Source organism: Mustela lutreola, chromosome 7 (assembly GCF_030435805.1).
Source record: "Mustela lutreola isolate mMusLut2 chromosome 7, mMusLut2.pri, whole genome shotgun sequence".
NCBI lineage: Eukaryota > Metazoa > Chordata > Mammalia > Carnivora > Mustelidae > Mustela > Mustela lutreola.
The window spans coordinates 121,198,752-121,220,483 of NC_081296.1; positions in this window are offsets into that span (position 1 = coordinate 121,198,752).

The window sequence follows — 21,732 nt, forward strand, 5'->3', positions numbered from 1 at the left end:
ACACCCCATCCTAGGTGTTCTGTTTGAACGGCAGCAGCCTCATGTAAACATCAAAATTAGATCAAAGTCAAGGCACACATACTCTGAGACCTCTTTGGGCCAGGAATCTTCCTGGGTGTTGCAAAAGCCACTGCTGTCCTCTCCCTCTCCAGAAGGGCCGCCCTGCTCTGGGAAGAACAGGCCACTTGGGATGGAGCCCCCACTTTCTCTCTAGTTGAAGAATGAGTTGAAAAATGAGGAATAGGGCACTCTCCAGTAGGGCCGGGGCTTCAAATGGCAAACTGCATCCTAAGAAAGCAGATGTTCAGCAGATCCTCTCATTCCCAAAGACAGGGGCAAGGAGTTCAGGGTGCACAGATGGACAGCAGGCCCTGTGCTTAGCAGCACTCCCCTACAGGGAGCTTCTGGAGCCTTCTCCAGCTGAGTTATAGGCAAGGGGTCATGAAGGCCTCCAGACCCCAGGGGGCAGCAGAACACACACTCCCACGTGAAGAGGGACAGGGATGAGGTGCTAAATGGCTGGGCAAGGGGAGTGACCCACTGACCCCTTCCCAAGAACAAATCTAAGTAGCCATGGCATCCGAAGGCTTGGATCCCAGGAGAGCCCGGTGGCGCACATGGACACAGCAGAAGGCAGTCCTGTGGTTCAGAAACAGACACCCCAAGTGTTTAGATTCTTGCTCTATGCCTCTTGCCAAGCGATGGAAGTGTTTGTCCCATCTCAGCCTGCTCCACACCCTCGCCTCTCCTTCACGCCCCTGGGCGTCCACCGGCTGCATGCCCTTTGCCCCTTCTCCCCTAGGAAGGAACAGAACAGAGGGAGACATCTCCACACAAAATTTGAACGCTCTCAAAAGTTCGTTAGGCTTTGGGAATTTTGAAATGCATTTACGGGATTATTCTAAGCTCTCTGAGGGTGCCCCCGCTCCAGAGAAGAGAGCAATCTCCATTGGGAGACCTCGAGGGCCAGGGCTGAGAGCACGGGCTTCGGAGCCACGATGCCTTAGTTCGAATCCCAGCTCCACTTCTTACAAGCGCTGTAACAATGGACACCGTGCTTAGCCTTCCGGGCCTCGGTCTTCTCTGTGAAATGTGGATAACAAGTGGGTCTCTAGGGCAGAACTGGGGCTTACAATGATGGCCAGACAGAAACCATCCTCAGTAAATATTAGCGAGGGTTCTTCCTCAGCCCGCTGGGGAGGTACTACTAACAACCCCACGTCCCCTGGAAGAAAAACTGTGCTACGAGGTGGGAAGGTATTTAAAGAAAGCCTGAAGTCTTTATAAAAAGCAGCTCGGGACATGCACAGAGTACTGTTCTCAACGCCAGTCAGAAGCCCTCAGTGTCTGTGCTTCATTCCATCAGAATGCACCTCCTGGAGACCACCAGACTCTGGAGGCTGCAGGGAGCAGAGACCCTGAGGCTGGAGTAGACATGATACCTAGCCTTCTGCTGGAAGGGTAGAGAAGAAAGGAATGCGGCCTGGGGGTGCGGCCCTCCTGCGGCCACTTGGGCTTCCGTGCTGGACAAGCAGAAGACAGCAGTCACCTCGAGGCAGGGATTGTTAAACTGATCAGCCAGAGCCCAGGAGGCAGGCTGGCTGCCCTGTGGGGGACAGGTCCCCATGGACAGGCCTGGGGAGAGCCAGCCTTGCCGAGGCCAGACCTGCACCAGAGGGTTGGGCTTCCCTGGGATGGGAAGGAAAGAGTTAAATCAACTTGGGGCTTCTGGAGGGTGCTCTGCTATCAACAGTGAGCCAAGGGAGGGAGGGGGCTGACACAGGATGTGGCCAGGGCTTGAGCTGTCTGATTATTAACTTCACTTTTATTTGGAGGGGGATTCGATTCTCTGTTTTACTTCCCATCAAGGAAGTGAAAGCCCAGGTCTCAGAGGGGCCTGGTTTCAAATTGTTTTGTCACAGCTCATTCATTTTTCCTCTTAAATAAATAAACAAAACCACCTCTTTGTTTTCCCCTTAATGAGCGCTCAGCAAATCATCTGTGGGTGAGGCATGAAAGGAGTTTTCTGGAGCCCTTCATGAAGCACTTTGGTTTATTCTTTCTAAAAGGAAAAAGGATTCTTCCTTTAACTCCAGCCTCCTCCAAGACTCTCCAGGCACTTTCTTTTCTGCCTCCTCTGGAGATCTCAGCCTGAAATCATGACCTCAAGTCCAGCTTAGACCTTCTTTGGCTGGTCCCTAGGCTCTGATCTGCAGACTGGCATCCCTCATCATAGGCTCCCACCCCAAGGCCACACAGAGGGAGCAGCATCCCAGGACTCAGTGATTAGTCTTCTTGGTCAAGCTCGGACCCATGGCGTTCATTCTTATGGCGCCCTGACATTTCTACTAAAAATAACTTAAACCATTAGAAATACAAAAGGATTCCATTATAGGGCTTAAGAAAACACCATTATATGTTGTCCCTTTGCCCAAGGTTCAGAATGTTTGGGAATTTTGTTTCCAACACTAAAACCCATTTGATAATTCCATGACTCTCTTTCAACACCCCTTTCCTGAATGACCTACATGTGTGAGGTGCCAATGGGAAAATAAAGACCACCATATCATGGTCCCTCCCCTCACGGGTGCCCACGAGTCAGTGGGGGAAGACACGGAGGAAAACAGGAGAGTCCTGTTAACAAAGGCTAGTGGTACCATAGGTGAGCAGAGGAGGGGAGAGACAGAGTCTGCTGGCAACAAAGGGAAGGAAACTGAGGAAGGCTTACTGCTGGAGGTGATATTTAAGCTGGACCTTGAAGGACTGGCAATATTAAAAATATTCTAGAAGCTGGAAAGTACCAAATGACAGAGAGACAGTATGGATATGTGACCAGGTCAGACAGACTACAACAGGCGTGGTGTGGCCTGTCGGGCCTGTGGCTCAAGTGGCATTCAGGGTGGCACTGAAAATCCTCATGGTGAAGAGAACTGAGAGGAAACTGCCACTCAGACGCAGCCCTTGGCTGCCAGTCCTTGACCCTTGGCTTGGACACCGGTGTGGCCTGGGAAGGAGTGGCACTTCATGCTGTGAGAAACAAGATACCACACTTGGATACACACTCGTCTCAGATTCTGACTCCGGACCAACGCCCGATGCCCAGGAGGAGCCACTTTACAGCCTCTGACTCTATGCTCTTGGAGCACGGGGCAAGAAAGGGGGTGCCCGGCAACAAACCCGGTTCACTTCCAAAAGCTCAGGTTTTTCTTCTAGCTAACGGATGGGACTCCAAACACCCCTGGGGAAGCTGCCAGGGTCTCTCTCCCCCTTCCCCTGGCACGCGGGCCTCTGGGCCCCCAGGTGCCCCCCTCCCCCGCCCTGCCCAGCCCCGAACCCCTGAACACCGCCCCCCCACCCCAGGCCGAGCCACCGCCACCGCCCCAGGCCACGAGGGGGTTAAGCGGCCGCCAAGATGGCCGACTTGTTTTGCACTTCGGAGGGGTCACGCGGGAGGCTGCCCTTTGCCTTGGGGAGGCTGTCAAGGTCCCGCCGCCCTCTCTGGCGCGGTGCCCCAGGCGGCCTGACGGTATCTCCTCCCCTACGCGTCCTGCAGTCCCGCCGAACCTTCCAGCTCCAAGGCGAGCCAGACTGGCCACCGGGCCAGCCTTGCACGGCGAGGCAGGGAGGGCCGTCGGGGAGACAGGGGTGGGGGGGGCGCGCGGCTGCGCCCCTCGCTCGAAAGGACACGGGGCGGGGGCGGGGGGAGCGAGGCCGCTGGCTCCCCTGTCGCCTTTCCCCGGCTCCGGGCTGCAGCCGCCCCAGCTGGTCCTGGGCTGGCCTCCGAGGGCCGCTCCCGCTCCCATCGGCAGCCTTCGCGGGGGCGCCGTGAACGTGGCCGCACTGCCCTCCAGTGGCCAGCCCGCCGAACGACGCGCGGGGCCCGCGTCCACCCGCCGCCCGCCTCCTCCTCCAAGGGCTGCCCCTCGGAGGCCTTTGAACACGTGGCCCCGTTCCGCTCACAGGCGGTCCCCGCTGCCACCGCCTGCCACGTGCACGCCAATGGAAGAGCAGGGGACTTCCTTCCTGGGCTGGACTAACCAGTGGTTCTCAGACTTCACCATGCACTGGGATGCCCCGGGCAGTTGGTTCAAGCCCGCCATTGCTGCTTCCCACACTCAAGGGCAAGAATTTGCATTTCTGACAAGTGTTGGAGGGCTGCTGCCAGTACTGGTCCTGGGACCACATTTACCGAACAAGGGGCTCAGTTTGTTCATCCTATCCTGGGGATTCTGGCGGCGCCCCTTGAATATATCATGCACCTGGCAGGCACTAAGGACAAGAAGCAACCATGACCAGGTTTGCACCTTGTGGGGCTTTCTGTAACAGAAGAGATGGACTCGTTTTAGACAAAAAATCTCACAAATAAAGATGATTCCATTCAAAACTTTTTCGAGTTCCTGTGAAGGGAAAGACTAAGGTGCTCGAAGAGCATATACGTACATGGGAAACTCCTTTCAGTTTGGGATGGGCTGTTGGAGAAGGCCTCTCTGAAGACACCCTTGAGCTGAGGCCAGAAGGAGGAGGGGAGAAGCCTGGGGAGGACAGGAGGGCGAGGCAGCAGGTAGAGCGCGGAGAAGCTGTGGAAGCCAAAGGAGGAGCAGAAACTGGAGGGGCAGAGCCGGGGGGCAGGCAGAGGGTCACAGCCCCCTCCGTCCGCCTCTTCAGAATAGTCAACGCTCAGAGGAGAAGAGGTGGATAGTGAGTGTTTAGTCACCCCCTCAGCACCCAAGAATGGTGGCCCACTTGTGGGAACCTCAGCCCTTATTAGCACAGTGCTTTGTGTGGAATAAACACTCGGTAACGGCAGCTGAAACACTCAGTAATTGGCCTGTGGCCCACCGACTTGTTGCTGCCTGAACCAGATTTGCTTCGGCCCCTTCCCAAGACCTAAAGGACAGCCACATCTGATGGATCCAGGTTCACCCAGCAATGGGGAGAAGGCATGGTGTATCATCTACCCCTCTGTACATTCCACATTTCATCTCCCTACTATGAGTCCAGGACACAGCCATTGCTCCAATGGGCATCTTTCAGTGTCCACTGTGGGTCTGAACTAAAGCCCCTCTGGTGATGTGTCAGCCACGCCGCAAGAGGGAGGAGGCCTGCCCTGGACCGTCCTGCTGCTCCAAGTACCTTGCCGGGCATCCCCCACCCCCAGTCTCGGTCCCTAGCCTGAAGCATGAACCCCCATCCCACCCACATGTCCCTTAGGCAGCTCCTTGTTTGGAGGCCACGCTGGGTCCCACAGAATGGAAGCCAGGCATTCGGTTGTGAGGACACTTTTTACTTGCTGTCAGCAGGCTAAAGGGAGCAGGAGGGATAACCTGCAGCCCTCCTATATGCCTCTTCACTGCTCCTGCTGTGAGGACGTGGCATCTTCCCATCAGGCCTGTCCCCCTGCACAGTCTGCTCTCCCCGGTTTTCTCATATGAAAAATGGGGGGTGGGGAGGAGCTGCAGGAGGCAAGCCCCCAGACGTCTTGTTGTAAGCCCTGCCTGCCGGCACACTGTGGGAGGATGGATGAGTAGACGCCTCTACTCAGTGACCCTACAAAGATGCAAGGAAGGTCCCTGGTGTAATAGCTTTGAGGGGAGGGAGGAAGGAGCACCTGAAAAGCTACATGCAGCTTTAGCCTCAAACCAATTTGGTTCAAGTACTAGCTCTGCTCCCAACTCACTGTGTGATCTCCAGCCAGTGGCTTAACCTCTCTGGGCCTTGGCTTCCTCTTCTGGGAAATGAAGGTCATACAGTACCTGCCTCATAGGATTGTTCTGAAGATGAATAGTACCTGCTGCCATTTGCCAAGTGTTTATTCCACGCGAAGCACTGTGTTAATAAGGGCTTCTCGACAATTCCATGACGTCCTGCATGAAGCACCAGCCACTGTGACACAAGGAGGAAGGTTTGATAATGGGAGTCCTGCGGCCCTCGTGTCGCCATGCTTGGAGCATGTGGCTACATTCCATTGAGGAAGGGGCTCAGCCAGCCCCTGGAACATGGTAAGCACTCAGGAAATGGCGGCCTTCGTTTTCAGCTAGAGAGAGGGGGCCCTTACAAAGAGGTCCTGCGGCAAAGAGAAACACAGAGGGGTAAGTGACACATGTGGTGGTGCGCCCACTTTTCCCCGGGGAGGGCCAGCCCCAGCCCTCGTGAGCCAATGCCCCCGCCAGGACGTCAGCTCTTACTCACTCTTCCCAGAGAGCAGCTAATTAGGCTCCCCACAGTCAGGAGCTCCCCAGATGAAAGGTGCTGAATACTAGCGCAAGGCGTGACCCCGTATTTATAACTGAGGTTCCCTTGGGTGAGGAAGGCCTGGGGGTGGAGAGACAGGCCAGATCGGCCTCGCCTTCTTTATGACAGAGGTTCTCAGGGAAGGTAGCTGGGCTGAGGCAGTTGTGAGCCTGAGAAAAAGGCTCCAGGGCTGTAAGTGTGGGGCCGCCCAGGTCCTGGAGTGGGAGGTGCCGGTTGGCTGAGGGAGGCTGGATGCTCTGGGCCCGAGGCTGCCTTCTAGACCAGGAGCTCTGTGGGCAGGAGACGGCCCAGGGGAGGGTGCGTCACGTTGAGGATTCTGATGCCAGGCTTCGGGGTAGAAATCCCAGCTCCGTGGTGGCCATCCTGGGTCCCAGAGCCTCAGCTCCCTCATCGGCCACGTGGGCATAATGACAGCCCAGACTACACGGCTGTTTGCTGACAGCACTCAGGACAGGCAGCCACTGTGTAGAGAGGAGGACTCGTGTATTTGTTCAGTCAACATATATCCAGCACCTACTGTGTGCCAGGCAATGGGTACTGGAAATAGTTATGGACAAAACAGATCGAGTATCTCCTCCTGTGGGACTTGCCTTTTTAAAAAAAAAAAAAAATTATTTATTTCAGAAAGATAGAGAGAGAGAGTGAGAGCAGGAGCAGGGGGAGGGGCCAAGGGAGAGGGAGAAGCAGACACCCCACTGAGCAGGACCCCAGGAATATGACCTGAGCCGAAGGCGGGTGCTTAACCCATTGAGCGGCCAAGGCGCCTGGGAACTTGTTTTCTGTGTGAAAGACACATAATAAACACAAGAACCAAGAGAATCCCGACACATTGCCCGGTAGTGGTGTGCACCGTGAAGAAGATGGAAGTTGGGACACAGAGCTGTGACGCGGGTGACGTGTCGCATGCAGGGGTCATGTATACTCTCTTAGGCAGGCAGAGGCAGGCATGAGCAGATTACAAAATGGGCCGGGACTGGAGGGTCAACCCAAAGCTCCTTGGCAAACTGGAGGCTGGAGCCAGGGTCCACAACTGGCCAAGCAGCCAGCGAAGTCCCCTTGTCCCCTGGCTGTGGGGATCTGCCGGTCTATGCCCTCATCCCCACCTTGGCCTCTGTGTTGGACCCCAGAGTTTAGGGCAGAGCCAGGAAGGGAACTGGCGCAGCTGCTGGTGGGGGGTGGGGGTAGGGGTGGGGGTGGAAGATGCATCTATTTTTTTCATCCATCCAGCCGGCACCTCACAGGCCCTGTCTCCCCAGAGGCTCCCAACCAACTAGTGAGGTCAGTAGCAACGCCATCACCATCATTGTTATTGAGGCGACATTTACATGACAGAAAAGGAATCTTTTTAAAGTGAACAATTCAGTGGCACTTAGCACACGCACAACATTGTGCAACCCCACCAATGTCTGTCCAGTTGTGAAACATTTTCACCCCAAAAAGAGACTCACATCCATGAAGCCATTGCTCCCCATTCCCCCCTCCCCAACCGCCCCTGGAAATCACCAGTCTGCTTTCTGTCTGTCTGGATTACCTGTTCTGATATTTCCTATAGCCAGACCTTTCCCATCTGCCTTCTTTCACTTAGCACGTTTTCAAGGTTCCTCCACATCTGGGCACGGCTTAGTATTCCATTTCTTTTTATGGCTGAATAATGCTCCATTGCATGGAAGCACCTCCATTTCACAGATGAGGACACAGACTTGGGGCAAACAAGCAACACCCAGAGGTCACAGCCAGTCCGTGGCCAAGCAGGATGTGATCCCAGCCTGAACCCCGCTGTGGAAACGGGACAAGTGAGCATGCCTGCTCCCTGGAGGGCCCTATCCTGACAGCGCTGCTCTAGCGGTGGGCTGCCGCTGCGGACAAACACTTTCTCCCCCAGCTGTCACCTGGCCTCTTAGTACTGGCTCCCCCGTGGGGCAAGGTGGCCTCCCAGTCACCCTGCTCCGGGCCTGACCAGAGGTAGCTAAAGAGGCCACCTCCTCCAGGGAAATTCCAGCTCCTGACCGACCTCCCAGGTTTCAAGCCCTCCCTCTCAACTGGGTATGAGGCTGGGTGGTGCCTCAGCCCTGGGGCTAGCCTGCTGGGCAGGCCAGGTCCTGAGTGTTGGCCCCAGCGGTCCCCGGGGCTGAGCTGCCAGGTCCGTCCAGCGAGTGAGCAGATGCCTCACTGGGCAAGTGTTTAATAGGCGCCTATTGTATGTCAGGTGCCATGCAGTCCCCACCTTCACAGCACTCCTGTCCTGAAGAGGGTGCCAACCCCAAGTAGGAAATGGGTGTTAGGATGCAAGAACAGGGCATAGGAAACCCGTAACCTCACTCACACATGCCAGGCTTCCCAGCTCAGCACAGGCAGAAGGCCCAGGGCGGGCAGTGCCCAGGACTCTGGGACACCCACCTGGGAAGCCCACCTTGCCCCTTCAGGGCCCAGGCAAGACATGGTATTCACCGCCCCTTTACCCCGTTCTGATCTTGAGCCTGCCTAATGGCCATTCATTTCACTCATTCAGCCTGAGTCAGTCGCTGGACTAAGCAACAAGGAAACACAGGTTTAAAGGAAAAAAGGTCCCTGTCCTTTAAAAGCTTAGAACTGAGTGAACTAGGGACGCCTGAGTGGTTCAGTCAGTGAAGCGTACCGAGTCTCGATTTTGGCTCAGGTCATGATCTCATGGTCGTGGGATCCACCCCCACATGGGGTTCTATGCTCAGCACGGAGTCTGCTTGAGAAGCTCCCTCTCCCTCTGCCCCTCCCCCAATCTAATTAAATAAATAAAGTCTTTCTAAAAATTGAGTGAATTAATCAAACGAACATTGACTTCACGGCCAGCGAGTCCAGAGGTGGGGCCCCAACCCCACGGGCAGCTGCAGCTGAAGTGTGGGGGCACATATACTTGGGTGGGTCCCGCAGCTGAGCCCAAGACCCGTCCATTCAGTAAATCAGTCTGAAAACATAGGCCGGAGGGCTTCGGCTCCTTCACCACAAGCCCCGACACTCCCATCCAGAATACAGGAGGCTTCTTCCCTAGACGTGCCCCTGCGGACTGGCGGAGGAGAGGGTAGGATCCCTCCGAGGCCTAACAGGACAACTTAGGCTCCAAGAGGCAGCTGCCAGGGCGCTGGGCTGAGTCGAACAGCCCACGGCCACCCAGGCTGGAAGGTTGCCAGTGCTTACAGCGGCATCCCCTGATGCCAGAGCACCTCCTGGGTGCCAGGCTCATTCTCTGCTCAGCACAACACAGACATTTCTTTGTCTTTCTACCCCTGACTCAAGAGAGGGAGCTGGGGGAGAGGCAGAGGGAGAAAGAGATTCTTAAGCAGATTCCACACCCAGTGAGGAGCCCCCCTCAGGGCTCAATCTCACAACCCTAAGATCATGACCTGGGCTGAAATCAGGAGTCCGACACTTCACCAACTGAGCCACCCCGGCGCCCGTGGCAGGCATTTCTTGAACGACTGAGATTTTTACCAGTGATTTACTCAGTGTCACCGGGCCAGGAGAGGATTTGCATTCTTGTCTTTCCTACTCCGAAGTCCACAGCCGCAGTTCTGCAGCTTTCCGCCAGCAGAGGCTAGCAAGCCACATTCCTCCACGTGCTGTGCAGAACCCCGGCCAGGCTGTCTAGGGGAGGTGGTGAAGACACCCACAGAGCGCCCCTTCACCCTCTCCCGGCCCAGCTGACCCTTCCAGCTCAGCTCGTTCTTCTGCAGCCCAGAAGCATCCTCTGCCCCCGAGGAGCCCCCAGAACAGCTGAAGGGAACAGTCCACATGGGCCTGAGGAGGGGAACCGGGTGGGAGCTATCTGGGTCCTGGCCAGGCATGGACCTCAGACAGAAGGGAAAATGACCCTTCAAGGGGCCTGATGCTCGAGGCCTGTCCCCCCTGCCCCCACAGCTATCATGGAGAACTTGTTTGCAAAAAGGGAAGCAGCAAGCTGGATGTCCCAGGTGTGTTGGCTGACCTGATACAACCCCAGAGTGCCCCGTGGGCAAGAAGGCAGAGGGAAGGGTGCGTGGGAAGGCAGTGATTACCGCCTTCCATTTCAGGGCTGGGTGTGGGGGCCACCTGCCCAAGGAACACAGCCCGGCTAAGAGGCAGGGATGAGATGGGGTAGCCACAGGGAAATGGGCCAAGTGCGGTCCCCGCGACCAGGACATGGCCACTGAGAGGCCTGGTAACCACAGCTCCTGGCCTCTGGTGAAAGCACTTTAATTCTGAAGCCAATCTTCACACCCACCCTAGGAGAACGAAGGTGCGTGGGGTCTCTGTTTCACAGATGAGGAGACTCGGATTCATAAATTTGAGAATGTGCCCATAGTCATGTGGCCAGGAAACCCTACTATCAGGATTCCCATCTGATCCCTCTGACCCCTGGGGGCTCTGCCCTTTACTACTCAGCACTTCCTTGCTGGCTCTTCCCAGCTCTGGACCAGCACCTGAAGTGTTCAGACAGACAGTCCCTGGCTGAGGCAGGGAGTGCACAAGCAAGGAGACGGGCGAGTGAGTAGAAAAGCGGGCCCACACGTCCCACAGCCCCCCGTTAGTGAGCAAGTGGATAGGTGGCTGAGTAAGGGGGCCAGTGGTTGGGAGAGGGGAGCCATGCACAAGCGGATGAGTAAACCAGTGGTTGGGTGGTTAATGGCTCAGCTGGAGGGAAAAGCAGTTGTGGCTCTGTCACATGGCCTCTGGGAGAGAGAAAGGAATGTGGCTTCTGAGAAACTGGGTGGCCCATTACGTGCTGGCTCACCATGAATTCCCCCCAGGTCTCCTTCCCTAGACAGCATGTCTCCAGAACAAGGGGTTCTGCCTGCCAGACACATGAACACTCGATGACCAAGTCACAGGCTGGCCTGGTCAATCATCGACGGGCCATTGAGAACTGGATTGCTTAAGAGAACTCTGGGACAGGAGGCATCGACCTGCCCACCCCTGCTGGGAGGGAAAGCGGAGCAAGAGATCCATTGGCCCTGCCTGCGGTGGAAGTGGGGGTGGGAGGCCAAGAGGCCTCACCGCTGCCCTGTACAGGCAGGTAGGCCTGGCCAGGACAGCACTGCTGGCCACTGGCCCCTGGCCTCTGGGGTCAGTGCCCCAACCTGTTTGCCTAAAGGGGTGGGTTTGAGCTGGCGTCGAACAGGCTTAGCAAGGGCTCACTGCCATAGCCAAGGAGAGCCAAGGGCCCCTCTTTCTGGGGTAAGCCCCACTTGGTCTCTGGACTTGGGGGGGCAGCCTAGATGGTACCAGGAACAGGGATAATGTGCCAGAAAGGGGGTGCAGATGAGGCTGTTGCTCTGATGTGGGGCTGGGTATCTTAGAGCTAGAGGGAGGGGCACCCGGGGGTCCATGAACTCACCCCCCAACACCTTCCTTGAAGCACAAAGGTTAAGTAACCGGACTGAGTCAAGGGCTATTCTATGCATTTAAGGGTGCACAGAGGGACTCCCCACTGCCACCCCCAGCCAACTCTCTGGGGGAGACTGAAGTAAGCAAGGGCCAGGTGGGAGCCCAAGGATCTCTGGAGAAAAAGTGCCAAATACTCCTCAGCTTTGAGACAGAGGAAGCCAAGAGGAGACCCAGAGTCATGCCCCGTCAGGCACAGCCCTGCCCCGCCATGAGTTGTTATCCCTACCCACAACGGTGTGTGCGGGGGGGATATGTGACACACGGTCCAGAGAGGTGACAGGGTGTGAAGGGTGGGGGGAGGGCGCCCAGAAAGCTGCTCAACAGCTTGGCTCCCTCCCCTGTGCCCTCGGGCCCTGCATGAACTCCCGTCCCAAGGAAACTTTCAAGGGGAACAGAGGCCAACACTGCCCTCCCTGGCCTTCCTAGGCAGGGTCCCTTGGGCTACTTAGTCCCCTATCCCCAAACGGGAATATTCTGGAGACTACACTCCACCCTCGAAAAGGCCACAGAGAACAGTCTGGACACGGAGCAGGGCAGCCGTGGGTAGCAGGGCCGGGCACTTGCCAGTCTCAGCACAGGCCCCGAGGAGGCGGCGAGCGCCCTCTGGTGGCTCCTCTGTGGCTCAGGCGCACAGAGCCACGCTCCCCAGACAGGGCTCCCGGAAGCACCCCTTCAAGGCAGCCTCCTACAGTGTGGCTCCAGGAGCATCTTCTAAGCAACCAGCAACTGCCTCAAACCAAACCAGAAAGTGATACGACTCACACCAAGGGGTCACTGTGAGGACCGCGCAAGTGTCTGCTGCCCTCTTAGCATACGATTCTGCAAATAATCATACCACCAATAGTAAAAGCTGTTTGAATCCTCACGACGACCTGGCCGAGGTAGGTGTTATTTCTAGTGTCCGGATGAAATGAGGACTTGCACAAGAGCACACAGATAGTATCTGGCAGAATGTGGATTTGAGCCCACATGTGATACCTAACTTGTACTGTTTTAGGCGTTCCACTATAACCACTCAGATCTTAACCAGAGAGGCCATTTCCTGCCAAGGAGTAGCTTTTTCTCTCCTGCTCCCAAGAGACACTGCACTTTGGGCGAAAAGGCAGAGAAATGGTCCTTCCTCCTGTCGTGGTTAAAGGGTCAATGATAAACCTTCGCTTATCTTGCTATGCTTTACAAAGGACTTTCACCTGTGTTCTCTCTGTTCCCTATTCGCACCAACCCTGTGAGGGAGGGGGTCCGTGGCCACATACAATGAGCAACCCCAAAGCGGTCCACTCCACTTCCAGCCCCACACCCACACAAGCCCAGCCTGGGGCCAAACCCAATAGCTGAGATTCCTGTAAAGATCCGCTCACAGAAAATATTTGCCAAACATATCTGACAAGGGACTAGTATCCAGGACATAGAAATAACTCCTATTACTCTGTCCTGAAAAGACAACCCCACTTTTAAAGAGGCAAAAGATTTAAACAAAAGATTTCAAAAGAAGATATGCAAATGACCAATAAGCATATAAAAGAAGATAATCATCATTATTAGTCATCATTAGGAAGCACAAAGTAAAACCACAGTAAGATACCCTTCCACACTCATCAAAATGGCAAAAAATGAAAAGACTGGGGGCTCCTGGGTGGCTCAGTTGGTTAAGCATCTGCCTTCCCCTCAGGTCATGATCCCAGGAAGCCTGCTTCTCCCTCTCCCTCGGCCTTCCCCACTATTCTGCTCCCTCTCACACTCTCTATCTCTCTCTCAAATAAATAAAATCTTTTTAAAAAGAAAAAAAAAAACATAATAAAAGCCCGACAAAACCAAATGCTCGTGAGAATGTTGACTGGAACATTCATACATTGTTGGTAAAAGCATAAAATGGTACAACCACTCTGGAAAAGGTCTAGAGGTTTCTTTTAAAACGAAACCTTCCCCTCCTCTATAACCTAGCAATTCCACCTCCTAGGTATTTACCCAAGAGAAATGAAGACATATGTTCAAGAAAAGACTGGTACAGGAATGTTCCTGGCAGCCTTCCTCCTAAGAACCCCAAATGCGAAACAACCTGGTAGGCAAACAGCCGCCGGCGTGCCGAGACAACACAGCGGCACCGGGAAAAGGGACCGATCACAGATACACGCGATGCCACGGACCACGGATGTGTCAGAAACATGACGACGAGTGAAAGAAGTGTTGCCAACAAAACCTACCGTGGGGTTCGACTTACATGGGGTCCTAAAACTGGCAAAATAACCTCTGGTGGGAAAGCAAGCGGAACGCCAGGGACTGATTGGGAAGAGGCCTGGGGGAACTTGCCGGTTGCCGGTCATACATCTTGACTGGAGCCTGGTTTGGTCGGCAGATGCACCTGCGGCCGTTAATACACACATTTCCTGGTATGTAAGTTTTACCTCGGGGGGGGGGGGGGGGGCTGTAAAGAAATCCTGAGTCCTAATTAACAACGTGCATGTGGACGTGTTCAGGGGCAAGTGCACTGATTGGTCCCAACCTGCCTCTCCCGTCTTCTCTCTGCCCCACCAAACTGGTTTCCCCCAGGAGTCGTGGCCCAGAGGACGCTTCGCAGATGCCCACACGCAAACCAACCATCTTCTGTTTAGGCCGGATAAACAGAACACTCTGAGTCAGAAGGCCTGGGCTGGGGCCCAAGAGTGTGTATTTCTAACGAGCTCCAGACGCTGCCGCGGCCGGTCCTCAGGCTGCTCCGAGAGGAGCGAGGACTTCAGACTATTCCCTTCGGACAAAGGTAATTCATATATCAGGACCCACAAAATGGCCGCGGGCCCCCCTCCCCACCCCGGGGCCTGGGCCCATGTCACCAGTCTAAACCTACGTCAGGCGGCACTGCACCGGAAGTGCGTCACTGTCAGGAATCCTAACGCACCAATCACAATCCTCCAACTCAGGGGTGGCTGGCTGACCTCACCCTGGGAAATAGGGCCCGCCTGATTTTAAGGGAATCCGCCGACTCATAGCCAGTCACACGGTGTTTCCATGAAAACCTCTTGCCCCACGTCCGTCAGAAAGCCTGCCTCACGTTTGTGAGGCTCTGTACTCCCCCATCCATGGACTGTTTTCCCTCAAATAAAAGACACCAAACACATTACTAAATTGTTTACCTTTGCCATTTGACACTTCACCTCTTGGCCTTCGCTCACTTTGCCCACTGTTCCCTCACTTTCCAGTTTGCTCTGCCTTACCCCCGCCCCATGACTTGTCCTCTCTATGCCTATCGGTTTCCTGGCTTTTCCCATCCTTCCCCTCCCAGCAGATGATAACTCATAGTGACAACCATCTGAGACCTTATTAGGTGTTAGGGACAGTGTAACATGCTTTACAAGCATTATTTTGTGTTTAACCCTTTTAATCGCCCTATGAGGTTGATCCTCATATTGTTCCCATTTTACAGATGAGGAAACTGAGGAAACTAAGTATTTGCCCAAAGTCTCACAGTCTTGGCCCTCTGGATGCTTCCTTTGGTTCTAATTACTGACAGCCCTAGTGACAAGTGGCCCACCCCCCACACCCACCCCCTCTTCCAAGCTCTCCACTCTCCCCCAGTGATTGGTTGGTTGTAGCTGGCTCTCCTCCAGTTGTCCGGGACTTTCTAGGCCATTCTCTCTGGTTCAGATCACTCCCTCCAGTCTTCTCTCCAATCTCAGGGTGTCCAGAGACTCAGGCAACTGATTGGGGTCCCCTGACTGGGAGAAGACCCCACCAAAGGCTGCTCTGCTCCCACCCCAAACTGCAGGCTCTGTGAGCACAGGACCAGACCCACTGTGCCACAGCTGCTTCCCTGTGACATCTGACCACTACAGATGGGAGCGGAGCGGGGAGGGAGGTCTCCTGCGCTGGCCTGGTCCCCATAGGCCTGAGCTGGGCTCAGGTGGGAGGACCCTTCCCCACCCCCAAGTAATCTTGCTGCTCCTCAGTATCTCTACCACCTTCCCACCAAAACCCAGAGGCTGACAGGTTGGGGACTGATGTCCTCAGATCCGAGGCACTTCCCACCCCAAGCCCTAACCCTGGTCCTGCAGTTCCCAGCCCTCTCCAGCACCCCCTCCCTCCCAAAGGCCTTTGGTGGTTTCTCTCCACCCCCTAAGACCGCTTAGGGAGGATATTTTACTTTCCCAGTCAAGCTCAGGGATGCAATTTCTCCTCCTAAGAGGTTAAGCTAATTGCTCTTCCCAGAAGAAAATTCTCCGAGGTTTTCCTTGTGATGGGATAGGAGGTTTGAAAATTATACGTTCAGGGCAACATCAGGTTACTATATTAAGTCCAGTTTCACAGCAGGGTGGCCCCTGGGGAGCACAGGCGCCACCTGCTGGCCTAAATCAGGATCGCGGCAAGGTCCTCCCAGCCGGACTTGATTTCCCTCGTTTTAAAAGTCCCGTCACAACTGTGATGTCTAATTTATTATGTTAATTGTATATGTTAATTGTGTGATTTCCAGGGATGGAGATATTTAAACAGTGCCAGACACAAGCGCATCAACTTGTATACATTAAATATCCACAGCTTTCTAATTACCAATCAGACCTCAGTAAAGCAGTGTTTTTAAAAAGTCCCAGGCACACAATTTATAAACCTTTGGCAATGAAAAGATTATGTTTTTGTATTCACAGACATACAAATATATTGACATCTAACTGATGATGATCCCTACCACTTTGCTTATCAAATTAGTTATGCAGCTTTTAACCTATTAGATGGCCTTTAAGGTTATTTATTTATTTGTTTGTTTGTTTTTATTTATTTTGAGATTTTATTTCTTTGTCAGAGAGAGAGAACACAAGCAGAGGGAGCATCAGGCAGAGGGAGAAGCAGCTTCCCCGCTAAGCAAGAGGCCCCCATTTGAGTCTTGATCCCAGGACACTTAACTGACTGAACCGCCCAGGCATCCAATCTTAAGCTCATCTTCAAACAAATGGGTTTCTTAAACATTAAGGTGGGAACACAAATGAGAGGTAATTTTCAGCCTATCGGATTATAAAAGCACATACTCTTCAAAACAGCAATCCCATTCTTGGTAATGAACCTTACAGACACATCCACATTCATGGGTACAAAGATAATGTTCAGGAGTTTCCCTCTGTAGCCTCATTAATAACAGCAACATACCAGGAAGTGTGGGATCTAATCCCAAAACTCACTCTCTTAAATTAAAAAAAAAAAAATCTATTAAGCATTTTCCAAAGAAAACCGCTTTACTCGGTGTCCAACTACCCAGAGTAAACTGAGTTCAGGGTTAGGGTTTCAGAGGTCACTGAGGAGGAGCTCCGTGAATGGGTCAGTAGGTTTTGGTGTACAGATTTAACTTTCATACAAAAGAATAAGACAAAACTACAAACGATTTAACCAAGATATCTCAAAACAACAACAAAAAATTTTTGGAAACAAATTTTTGCTTCATTGCCATCAGCCTTACCTTAAAAGTGTGGCAAAAGGAAAGTCAAGTCATTGAGTTGGGCATTAAAAGAAAACATTTGATAGGACAGAGAACTAAAGGGACAAGGGCCTGCGTGGCACCAGCCTCAGAAGCCAGTCCCTGGAGTGCTGTAGACCAAGGGAGCATGTGCATGTTTCACTGTGTCATAAACTTCTGTGTGCCTTAGCTAGGAGAAATCAGAGAGGCCTGTCAGCCTCCCAAAAGATAGGAGACCCATGTGGGCCCACATTCATAGCCCCTGGAGGACAGAAAGTCCAGGACATAGTCTGAGCCACTGTAGACTCTGACTTCCTTTCCCTTGAAACTGAAAGGACACACATACCCCAGTCCCCGAGCACCAGCAGTGGGAGGGCAGCAGCCTGTGCAAGGGAAAGAGAGGGCAAGAGGTTCAGAAACCACGTCTTCAGCCCAGCCAGGGGCTGGGTGCTCAGGGAGGGGTTATAACATTCTACAATATTCCAGAGGCAGAAACGTCCAGAAGCATAAAAACCACAAATGAGAAGAAAAAAAGAACTACAGCATGTCATCAGTGCTAAGATGCGCATTTTTTTCACATTTTATTATCTCTGAAATCTGGATGGTCTTACCATTGACGGCAGATCAGTTAACATGGCCACTTGGTTTTCTTTCTTAGAAGAGCATAAAATAAAGATGATTTTATTTTTTAAATGAGGTAGAACTGACAAATAAAATGGTGAGATAAAGTATACAAGATACACATGGTAAGGGGTGCCTGGGTGGCTCAGTGGGTTAAAGCCTCTGCCTTCAGCTCAGGTCATAATCGCAGGGTCCTGGGATTGAGCCCCGCATCGGGCTCTCTGCTCAGCAGGTAGTCTGCTTCCCCCTCTCTCTCTGTCTGCCTCTCTGCCTACTTGTGATCTCTCTCTCTGTCAAATAAATAAATAAAATCTTAAAAAAAAAAAAAAGTTACATGTGGTAAAAGCATTCTCCCCCAAAAGATGCCTCTTAAAATATTCAACAATATCTCCATAAACTGAGAAATAAAAAATTGACGACGGGTTAGAGTCGACAAAATCCAGTATTATTTATTGTACACTAATTATTGCTGGCACCACGTCGGTCAGCTAGCATTCATGATTACACAACCCCGGGAGCCTGAGCTCGCAGATGAGAAATGAGACCCAAGGTAAATAGCCTTCCCCAGGTCACCAAGCTAGTAAACAGCCAAAGCAGGATTGATTCAAACCCAGGTTTGCTTGCCCCTATGCTCCCCCGTAAGTTGTCTGAGTCTCATGCCTTCTAGATAAAGGGGGGACAAGATCAAAGCCAGTTTGTCATTTCTGTCCTCAGGCTCTGGCTAATTCTCCAGGATAAATAGATCATTCTCATCTGCTCTATTTGAATCCTTAATATTCAGCTTCAAGCTCAGAAGCTTCTAGAAGGCCTGGTTCATGCCTCCTAGCTCACCTGGTGCTGCAGCTGTTCAACAAACTTGACCTCTCTGGCCTATCTCTACCTCCCGTCCTCCTAGACTCTCATTGTGGGTTCCCTATTGCCTTCCCAGCCCACTGGGTCTTTACTGACCCAGCTTGCTCCCTGAAGACCCTGGGGAAAGAGGCTGCAGAAGCTTCCAAAGGTGGCAGTTTGGGGAAAGACACAAATTGCAATTTCTCTTGTTAGACTGGAACTGACAAGCAGGATGGCCAAGTTGGGTCTCCCAGGTTCAAAATTAGCTGGTGGGGCCACTGACGGGCCTGCCTCGCTTCCAGCCTGGGGGCTTAAGGAGGGCCAGTGGGGTAGCAGATAAAACCAGGGTCGCTGTCCTCCAGAGACTGAGGGACACTTCTCCTTTCTCCTCTTCTAGGCTGCAGCCGCCTGCTTCCCAAAGGCTTGACATTCCCCCACATGCCCCTTACCCACCCTCCATTGGGCTTTATTCTTGCTGACTGCTGGGTGTTCAGTTTCTCCCTAACAGGCCTGGTGGATTTGAAATTTATGCTCGGGGACTCAGGTCTCAGCCAAAAGACTACCTCCAGGCAGCCCGTGGCTCTCCCAAGCCCATGGGTCCCTTCCCCTCTGCCCAGACACGACCTTCTTCGCCGACCTCAACTCTCCTACCACTGTGACTTTGCTACTCTCATCAGCTCAACAAATATTCATACCCAGGTTGGAGTGGACACTGCTGAGGGCTGAGATGACAGGCCACCGCAGAGGCACCTGGAGCAGGAGCAGACACACACACACCTGCGTGCAGCGGGTGTTCCAGAAACAGGGCTGTGCAGAGCCCAGGCCCCTCCTCTCTACCTCGTGGGCAGGACATCAACTTGGTGGATGGAAGTCAGCCCCGGTGGGAGCACTCACATCCCAGAAATCAGCAAACTCTGCAAACCAGAGATTTTCCTATTTGCTGGATATTCCTCGGGGTCTAGCTTGTCAACGAAGCAGCAGCATGCCAGGGGCTCTGGACCCCCGGGTGGAGGGGCACCGGCTTGGTTTGAGTATTCCCTAAGACAGACCCTTTGTCAGGGATTTAAGAACAAATGGTTTATTTGGAAGATGACCATGAGGAGCCGCAGGGCTGGGACGCCCAGTTGCGAGCCAGCTAGCTTCCCTCCTCCCAGCCGGCTGCTCTGGTTCCTCAGCTTCCTGCACAGGACCTGTCCCTTGCAGGCAGCGTGTCCCGCTCTGATAGCACTCTGTGGCCTCCCATGAACAGCAGCCCCGCGATGACTGGGACTTGGCTCCCAAATGGCCCGTTGCAGCTCACATCTCCCACCCACTCTCCCAGATCCCAGGATTGATGCCCAACCCTCAACCCCTCGACACCTGCGACGGCTGCTCCATAGGCCTGACAAAGCCTCCTCACGCCTGCTCCCGGCAGCTGGGGCATTTCCGCTCAACAATACAACTACCTACACTTAACTCTGGGCCCCTTGCCAGACAATGCAAATGTCCCCAGCAACCTCAAGGTGCTTAATTTCCACGGGGGTGTCCGGGGAAGGAAAGGAAACCTTTTTTTCCTCTACCCATCTCAGGTTCATTGACTGGGGCACTGTAAATTAGACTAACAAAAGACAGATTTCAGAAGTATTTTCCACTTTCTATAGAAGCATTTCTATAATAGCAAACGTAATGTTAGAACAAAAATTTTCCTCTGAGTTTTGTTTCCATAGGTATTTGGACTCTGAGTCTCAAAAAAAAATAAAATGAACAAATACTTCACGAATTTGAAAAAGCAAGGTTAACAAGTGATAGGTCTTCTGGAATGACTCAGGTTATTCGTCCATTCTAAGCTATCTATCTATCTATTTATCTAAGCGGGCTCTATGCCCAGTGTGGAGTCCAACACAGGGCTTGAGCTCACGCCCCTGAGATCAAGACCTAAGCTGATATCAGACAGTTAACCGACTTCAGCCTCCCAGGCACCCCTATCTATTTTATTTTATTTTATTTTTTTAAAGATTTTATTTATTTATTTATTTGACAGAGAGAGAGATCACAAGTCAGCAGAGAGAGAGAGAGGAGGAAGCAGGCTCCCTTCTGAGCAGAGAGCCCGATGTGGGGCTCTATCCCAGGACCCTGAGATCATGACCTGAGCCAAAGGCAGAGGCTTAACCCACTGAGCCACCCAGGTGCCCCCCCTATCTATTTTATTTTATTTTATTTTATTTTATTTTAAATATTTTATTTATTTATTTGACAGAGAGAGAGATCTCAAGTAGGCAGAGAGGCAGGTAGAGAGAGAGGAGGGAGCAGGCTCCCTGCTGAGCAGAGAGCCCGATGCGGGGCTTGATCCCAGGACCTTGGTATCATGACCTGAGCCAAAGGCAGAGGCTTTAACCCACTGAGCCACCCAGGTGCCCCCCCTATCTATTTTAAATGCTAGATCTTCCATCAATCAGATGGATGATTATTGATTCAAGCCATATTTCTCTGTAAAAATCATAAATCTGAAATAATGATCATTATACTTTAGAGGAAAACCTCAAAACAGAGGGAATTCACTTACTGCTTTGAAAGGTAGATAATTGAGATAATTTTTAATCTTCATATACTTTTTAATATACCAAGTTATCCTTCACTTTGAAGTACCAAAGGAAGTAAATGACAAAGGTTGGAGTTTGAATGAAAAAAAGATCAACAAGAGAAAAATAGAACTTTATTAACACGTTCCTCCCACATACGCCAGAAGCCCTGAGCTGGGTAACTTAGAAGGGTGGTTAGAGGGCGCCTGGGTGGCTCAGTGGGTTAAGCGTCTGCCTTCCGCTCAGGTCGTGACCCCAGGGTCCTGGGATGGAGTGCCACATGGTTGGGGGGGGGGGGTCCCTGCTCAGCGAGGAGCCTGCTTCTGCCTCTCCCTCTGCTGCTCCCCCTGCTTGTGCTCTCTTTCTCTCTTGATTTAAATAAATCTTTAAAAAAGAATTGTATTAACTTAAAAAAAAACAAAAAGGGTGGTTAGAACTTGAGCTTAAACAGCACCTCGACAGAACAATACATTTTTAGGGAAGCAATAAGACAAAGAAAAAAAGACTTTGAGTTTCTAGGGCAGCAAATTGTGGGAAGGCAAATGTGGAAATGAATGGTAAGGAGGGGCTAGTTTTTAGCAAGGTTTGGTATGTAGGCTCCTCTGGGGCCGCTGTGGGCAGAGAGAGTTCTCTCTGGTG